Source organism: Pempheris klunzingeri, chromosome 17, assembly GCF_042242105.1.
Source record: "Pempheris klunzingeri isolate RE-2024b chromosome 17, fPemKlu1.hap1, whole genome shotgun sequence".
Classification (NCBI taxonomy): domain Eukaryota; kingdom Metazoa; phylum Chordata; class Actinopteri; order Acropomatiformes; family Pempheridae; genus Pempheris; species Pempheris klunzingeri.
Window position 1 is genome coordinate 15242513 of NC_092028.1, and position 8778 is coordinate 15251290.

Genomic DNA, 8778 nt, shown 5'->3' on the forward strand with positions numbered 1-8778 from the left:
TGTATGTGTGTGTGTTTGTGTGTCCGTGTCCTAGCATCTAGGCAACATTCATCTTGTCCTGTGCCCTGGCATTTTCCAAGAAGCTGACCCCTGTCTGAGGGGAGCCAGAGGTTAAAGGTCATTTAATGCTGCCTATATATATATATATGTATATATACTATACACCACACACCATCAGTGTTGTTCCATAATGTCCTGTTTTATGTCTGGATAATTATCAAGGTGCTATCATACAGTAATTTATTTTACATACCAGGGATGAAACTGTAAGGCTGTGGTTATGGTAGCTGTACTGTCACTTCTTTTTACTGCTTCTATTAACGTGAGCCAAAAAAAACGTATCATTAAGCCAGACACCCAGGCTTTGATCCTCAAACACGTGTGACAGATGTGTTACCGGTACGCCACAGGAGTTCAAGAGTAGCTTCGTCACAACACACATTCGCTGCTGCGCCTGCACGACCCCGCATGTGGTCGCACCATTTAAAATCTGTGTCACTGATCATGATCATCATTACACTTACAAAATATTGCAAGATAATGCAAAACTAGTTCAGTTAGCGTAGCTTAGCACAAAGACTGGAAATGAGGAAACAACTAGTCCGTCAAATCCACCTGTAGCATCAAATCTAAAGCTTGCACCCAACTCATGCCTCGTTCATTTAGCTCGTATAAACATTGAAGCTTAAAACGAAGAATTCACTGTTTTAGAGGTTATGCAACTTCCTGACATCTCGACTTTTTACCTGGCAACAATTCAATAAAATAGTCAGGCACATACCTCCTGTAAAAGTTATTTTACACCTCAGTTTTGTATTTTGTGTCTTCGAACTGTTCTTTAAAGGTTGTGAAATGCGATCACAGGGTCGATTGATCAGCTGTCTTTTCCACCGGACAACCTTAAGATACAGTACGAGCGAAAGAAGAACTGTTTTTGTGTGCCTGTCATTCTGTCTCCGTTAAGTCTGTTCCTCTGCACCAGTGTGACTGTATTAGTTTGGTGTATGAAGGCTTATATACGTGCATCCCTGCCGCAGGGTCCAACATGGCCATTAAATCTGAAAAGAAAGCCTCTATTTTGTCAGCTTCACAACGGGATAAACACCTCCCTCAGGCCTCGGTCTGCTCCCCACACAGCACAGCTTAGACACACTGTTCAACCACACGCACCCATTTAGTATCATTATGTGTTTTGTGTTAACTGTTCGCACACACACACACACACACACACACACATTTGTCGGGACTCTGACATTTGTTTGCCGTATTGTTCATACGAGTGAGAGCTGAGGCGTATATTTCAGCGGGGGGGATAAAATGAGATTTGAAACGAGTTATTTTGTGTGTCATTTCTTTGTCACCATTATTTTTAAGCGCGTTTGTGTGTGTGAAACCTTCGCTCTGTGGTGTAAGACGGCAACAGATCTGGAGAAGAGGAGAAAGACGGAGAGAAAGGTCAGGTACGTCTAACTTTTCTCTCCCCTGCTCTGATTCTCGTAATCTCAGCCAGAAAATCCTCTTTCATTCTTTACAAGATTCCCAAATCCTGGATAAATCCACAGCAAGACATTAGTGCACTCTAAATCCCTCTCTGACTTTACAGAGATTTGCATCCTTCAAAGCTCTAAGAGACTGACTACTTTCATGCGGTCCTATTGGACAGATGCTGAACTACACTGTTGTGAAAATGGCACCTGCCCATTTGCTATCTGTGCTAAAAACCAAGAGGTGGCTTTGTTTTGCATATTTTAGCTTTGAGGAGTTCATTACAAATCATTGATATGTACAGGTGACCATTTCCCCAAACTTTTCATAATGTTTAACATTGATTTTTCATGCAGCCTCTGGTGTCAGGTGATGAAAAAATGGTATGAAAATCTGTCCCTGGGAAACTCCAACATTTGTAATATAAAGAAAACCTGTTTAACATTTTGGTAAATAAACGTAGCCCCTGTTTCCAGCCTCTGTGCTAAGCTAAGTTAAGATAAGCAGCTGCTACATTTTCACTGTACATACATGGGAGCGGTGCCAATCTTCTCATCACTCTACCAAGAAATGCTGCAGAACGAATAAGCATATTTCGTATTTCCATATGTCCTCATGAGGACTTGGAACTTTTTTAAAGCAAGAAACTATCAAATTTAAAAGACCCTTTTTACAACATTTCCTCATTTTATTTCCTTTTGGTTTGATTTCTTGACAGCAGTGAGCGAATGCATGCTGTTCAGCTCCACGGCTCAAGTTAGTTATTGGAGATTTATGCCATGAATAAGGAAATCTTTGATATAAATCGCTTCTCCTGAGATTTTACACAAACTGAGTGTTATTACTAGTAAATACATGAGAGAAGACTGTCGACCAAACTCACATTTTTTCATTTCACTTCATTTTTCAGTGTCTCAGCCACATGAGCCTTTGTGGTTTAAGTGATAAAATAAATAAAAAGGAATAGACTTATATACTATATGTATACCTTGCAGCTTGCTGTGGAGATTATATTGTGAACATGCACACCGGCGAGGCTTTGCTGTCCAGACCACCAAGGCCAAACATTTCACCGACTTTACAGGAGAAGGCAGTCTTCTCACTCCAACATGTCAGTCGCTTTCAAACAGATTTCTTCACCCTGCGGCACTCTGCCACTGTTACACCGTGTTGTGTGACCCTTCGGATCATCTGACCTGTAACATGCAGCGCAACAACCAGTCTACCTGCAGGTAACATTGAATGCATCATACATGCAATCTGTTATTTATTGAGTTGACATTTGCTGAATGATAAAGTAGAATTAATGTTATTCCCAGTGTGTTGTATTTACTTCTGAAGCTGTAGCACAATGTGCCATGTCAGCGACCTTTTCATGGGATTCATCGAGTCAAAATGATGTAAACAAGTGGATTTATTTGGCTTTGTATGTTGTCTGGATCAGGAGTAATGAAAATTCACCACTCACGTGGACATCAATTCATGTTGACTGCCAAACGAACCCCATAGGCTATTAGTAGACCTTGGCAATATGGAAAATTCTTAAATAGACATCATTATGGTCCTGAAAAACTGACATGCAGGTACATAGGAACCCATTTCCCCTGCTACACTATATGTGGGTGTTGTGTTCTCAGAGAAATGTCTGACTAACTAAGCAGCATGCTTTTAGCCGTAGGGGATAGGATTTCCATCCAGTGAATAAAATACATTACGCCCTTTTGCTTTCATTCTTTGTATCACAGTATCTCTGCATTAATTCCAACAATCTTAGAGCATAATGCAGCTTCCTCTTGTGTCTCTTTGAACCCAGGCATCCTATTCAATGAATGAAACCTTCCAAGGGTCCTCTTTAATTAATGAATGAAGCCTGAGCAGGAGAGCTGTAAATAGTCAAAATTATAAAATCACACACTTCCTTAACAAAGCAGTCTCCTTTGGAGTTTTACAGGGATTACACCTTCTCCATGTCTTTTGTGCCATTAGGATGGCTGTAAAAGCCCAACTGAGGAGAAAAAAGGTTGAGTTTTTCAGCTGGGGTTTGGTGTCCTCAGTAGCTGACGCCCAGAGATGGGCACAAACACATCAAAATGTGTCTCCATACAAATACTTGCTCATTGAATGTTTCAAAATAAAATACAAAACGCTGGTGTGAAAAATATACTTAATTGAAATACAAGTAATTTGTTATTTGAAAACATAAAAATACATTCTGATATTATCACGTTTACAAGTGTAGCGGGTTTGCTGGGGGAAGTGAGTCTCTTCAAGTGTGTGGGACAAGTATCTGCACGTTGCTGCAGCCACAGAAAAGTGAATTATAATCTTGGAGATTTTCAGTCTAATAACTGTCTGTTACATCACCGTCTGTCTCCAAATGAGTTAACACAATGGTGATTGAGCTTGTGGCCGACTTATGAAAGCCCCTTTGCCTTTGCAGCATTCTTTGGTATGACGAACTGGGTGTGGAGTTAACATTTCTGGGAAAAAAAAAAATCACAAATGGCATTCATCACCCAGCAGCGTCTGTTTTTTTTCAGTCTTTGCCGAGTCAAACGGCAACTATGGCGGAACTAACAAAGAAAAGACTGATGAGTACAGATGGTGAAACTGCATCTACGAGTGCAAAATCCAAAGAAAGAGAAACAAATTTGAGCAAAAATGTCAAACATTTGCTTTAAATCTAATTCACAATGCTAGAAAACAAGTAAAGTAAAGTAAAAACTAGCCTCTCATTTTCTCATTTCTAAAGCTTTAGACGAAAAACAAAGCTAATAGGTCCATCGGACTCTGAATAAGATTACCAGCTGTATAATGTTTTTTTATCACATTTAACCGCATGCTTTATTTTAATAGCTGTTAATGCCACCATAGGCGTTACACATAGTAGTTAGACAGCATCACACATGTTGAGAGATGTGATTTGTGTGTGTGTGTGTGAGAGAGAGTGTGCCTGTGTAGCTGCTAATTGCTCTTTTCTTCTGTTGTATTTTAGTGTCGTTCTTCTCAGCGTGCTATATCTGATTATACTTTTTACCTTAAGGGAGATTTGCACCAAGTTACTGGTTACAAGGAACACAAATTAAATGAGGAAAGTTTGCAATGAGTTTGTGGACCTGAGAGGACATGTGATGTGATTCACTTGCAAAGACTGTGATTAAGGTAATGATTGTTCAGTTTTTTTTAATCCACAATCAAAACCAGGGGATGGAGGGGTTTCTTATCTGAGAACTAAATGACATTAAATCATGCATATAATATTATATGTATTTCAAATACACACACACAAGCTCCTAAAGTATTTTGTTACAAACTTCATCTTGTTTTTTTTTTTTTGTCCAGCAAAATACAAATTACAGAATATGTGTGTTGTCATTAAACACATATTTTAAATACATTTAATTAAAATATTGCCCATGTGTTACCTCGATGTCAGGAAGAAAACAGACAAATAGGTGTAAATATGCACAGCTCACATTTTCTTGTCTTTCTATAACTGTGAGGACACGCATTCAAACAGCCCAATCATTCCATTACCCCAATCTTAACCCAATTCTACCCTTAACCTTAAAACCAAGTCCCTCACCCTTAAACAGTCCTTTGAAGTTGTGAAGAACGGGCGAACAACTGTACAAAGGCCTACACACACACACACACACACACACACACACACACACACACACACACACACACACACACACACACACACACACACACACACACACACACACACACACACACACACACACACAGAGCTTTAAGTCATAACAGATAAATCTAATTTCATGTGGGGGTATACTCTAACATTATTACGGTACAAAATTAGACTACTCGCGTGTTGGTGTGTACGTGTGCATGTGTGTGTGCCTTTGTGTGTGTGTGTGTGCCTTTGCATGTGATGTGTTTGTGTGTGAGTGTGAAGGATACTATCTGTCAAAGGCTGCTGAGGCTGGCAGGCTTTAATCCACTTGTTTCTGCAGTGTGTAGATTAGCACCAGGTTAATGGATAGGCTGCCAATGTGGCACACACACAAACACACACACAGACACACACAGACACACACACTAAATATAACAGACTTTTGGCAGTACTACTAAGACAATCAAGGTCCAATAAAGGATGTAGTTTAGTAGAGAGGGACACCTTGATCATTCTGGAGGAAACAAACAACACACAAACAATGACACGACAAAGATACACCACATTCAAATCAGTGGATTTGAATTGGTTAATCCTCATACTGAAAGCTTTTCCTCTTGTCGCTTTAAAAGTGAAACATACCAACAACAAAGCACGGCTCCTCCGTGTGGCTTGTCCTAGTATGTAAGCTCAGCAGCTAAACAGGGTTGTGCGTGTGTCCTTTCATCGCTATCTCTGCAAGAACACAAGAACAATGCGGTTTATTTATTTCCCTGTGTTCTTCTAGGAGCGTCAGCTGGTGAGGATGCGGACGTTTTGCCAGGGACATTTAGCTCCCCATACTTAAAACACCTTTTACGTGTTTTTATGAGTTAAAATAAGTCAGCTTGAAACATGGAAAAGTCAGCCAGACACAGAGGTTTCAACCCAAAGTCATACAGCTGATAAAATCTGCCATTGACAGTCGTCACTTCAGCGAAATCGAAGGTTGCTGGCTAGAAATGAGAAGCCTCCTTTTCTCGACCTTTCTCTGAAATCAAGGCCTCTGAGTGGCAAATATGTCACGGTTGACATCATCAATGGACAATTAGCGGGACATGGTGTGGCCACAGGACCAACTGTGATGATTTTGCTCATGGTGTTTCTGTCACATATGCGGACACTCTTATTATCTCCTGAACAGTGAGTATCTGAATAGATCACTCCTGATATGACAGTCATCAATCAATAGGAAGCTCTCCACCCACCTCTCACAGAAGAATGCGACCAACACAAATGCTTTTGTTGTCAACTGTAAAGTGGGTGGGAACTACTCAGACCTCACAGCTGTGGAAACTAAAACAACAACAAAAAATAAAAAAAAAATTGATGTTGTACACCGGGCTTAACAATGTTGAATATATCAGAGCAGAGACAGAGACAGGAACCAAGTGGAGACCAAGGTGCCGTGGAGACGAAGTGAAGGCGGAGGATCAGTGGAGCAGCGCAGAGTGAATTTACAGAGGGACTTTGTGCCAACATTTCTCCTCTAATAAAGAGCACATTTTCCCTCTGCAGGCTTAGGGAGGCTGGCTTTATTGGTTCATGTCTGACTGACTGACTGCTGCAGCCACAGGGGGAGTGTGTGTGTGTGTGTGTGTGTGTGTGTGTGTGTGTGTGTGTGTGTGTGTGTGTGTCAGCATTCACACAATATTCAACCCTCACTATATCAAACCTTTCATACAGAGAGAAGAAAAAAGAGAAACATGATGGAAGGGAGCAGAAGCCCTGAGGACAGATGTGCACATGGCAATAAAAGGAGTTTACTTTTTCAGCTAATCTTATGGGCCGAGGAGGTGATGCCGGCTTATGGAAACAACACCTTTAGAGTCCCAACTGGCTTCCTCTTGTGAGATTTGTTTAATTAGGCGGCTATCGGAGGCTTTGTGATGGGTTTTTTCATGCCAGTCAATTTGGCTGTTATGACAGACGACCAATGTGGAAATAAAAAGCAAACACACACACACACACAGGCGCCTACCTGTGCTGTGCTGTTTCTGATGTGTTTTTCCTCAGTGTCTCTGTAGACCCCTGATGGCAGTTCCATAACCTGGGTGACAAAAAGATAGACAGACAATCAAGAGAGGCTTGATGTTAAACCTCTGGGGCGGCGCCTGGATTGTTGCAAGTTTTGGGGTCAGTAGCTGGGAATTAAACGAGGGAGCTTCTCTTATCCTGTGCGTCTGTTTGCCTCGGCTTCTCTTCTTTCCCGCTGTAGTCGATTACTCACTCTAGAGGGTGTTTTCACTCTAGTTTGCTATCAAGCTTCCCGTCACACTTTCCTTTCCCGCATTCCCCTTTTTCATGCTGATCTACTTTTTCTAATTACGAGCACCCGGCTGCAGGGAGGGCTGTTTCAGTGTAGCTGAAGTATTTGTGCCTCTGTAAGAGTGTGCACATGTATGTGTGCCCATTCAAGCATCCACACCTCCCTCCTCTGGATCACCTCTGAAGCTGATGTGCAACCAAGGGGAAAATTAATTTCTTAATACTTGAAATCTCCTCCCTACCTGCCTGTGTCTGCAACAGCCTCGATCTATGCAACACGTATACAGAAAACACACTCTTTCTCGCTACTTCATTCGTCAACATCCTTTCTGTTCACTGCTCTGGCTTGCATCAGTCCTATCCTTATGCTCCATTACTATTCACCTGCAGTCTCACCTGGCTGGATGTATCAAACTGGCTTTAAAACCCTTAAAACTCCACGGAGCCGACTGTCTTTATTCGCCCCATCTCTGATGAAATTTGTAGGCTGTCAGGAGACTCGAGCAGCAAAGTCAAACACCAATCTGGCGAGCGTGTCCCTTCTACAGGAGCACATTTAGGATTTTCCCCAGGCACATACACACTGATTGGATCTTTGGGTCTGCACTAAGTCCTGCATGCAGATGATATACACAAACACACACACAAACACTACAGATGAGCTCACCATAGATAAAACTGGGCCTTTCCTTGCTGCGTAACTTTCTTTCCGGGAATCATTTCTTGCATTCAAACGCACCACAAAATAATAAAGATTGTTCAACCAGATCAGTTTATTTAACTATTGTGATCCACTCATAATGCTGGTATGGTTTTGTTAGATAGATGCTAATACTTTCAAAGCACGTACGGTTCCACGTTGACACCACCCTCCTTTTTCTAATAAGTTTGTTTTTTCCAGATAGCGAGCAAAACATACGCTTAATATTGAACACAGAAGGCATGTGATATGGTCACATCTAAGCGGGACACATAAAAGCACTTTAATGAAAGTAAGACGCTTTTCGCTGCAAAGCTTGTTGACATGGTACTAAAGTCACATCTTGCTGGATAAAAAGAAATGATCCGACACTTGAAAGTAGCATAACTGCACGGAAGTCAGTAAGAAAATACAAATACATGAACAGCAGTTCACTACAAGGTCACAACAAAAAGGCACTCAAATGGTTTCAAAACTGAAAGCTTACCTGGACTATAAACTATAACTGCTATATATATATATATATATATATATACACGTTACCAAACTATGGACCTTTTAGACCTTTCAAGTCTGTCAGAGGGTCTGTTTTAATACACAAGAGTCTAAAATTGGCTCAGTGGTAAAAATAAAACAGGAATCGCTG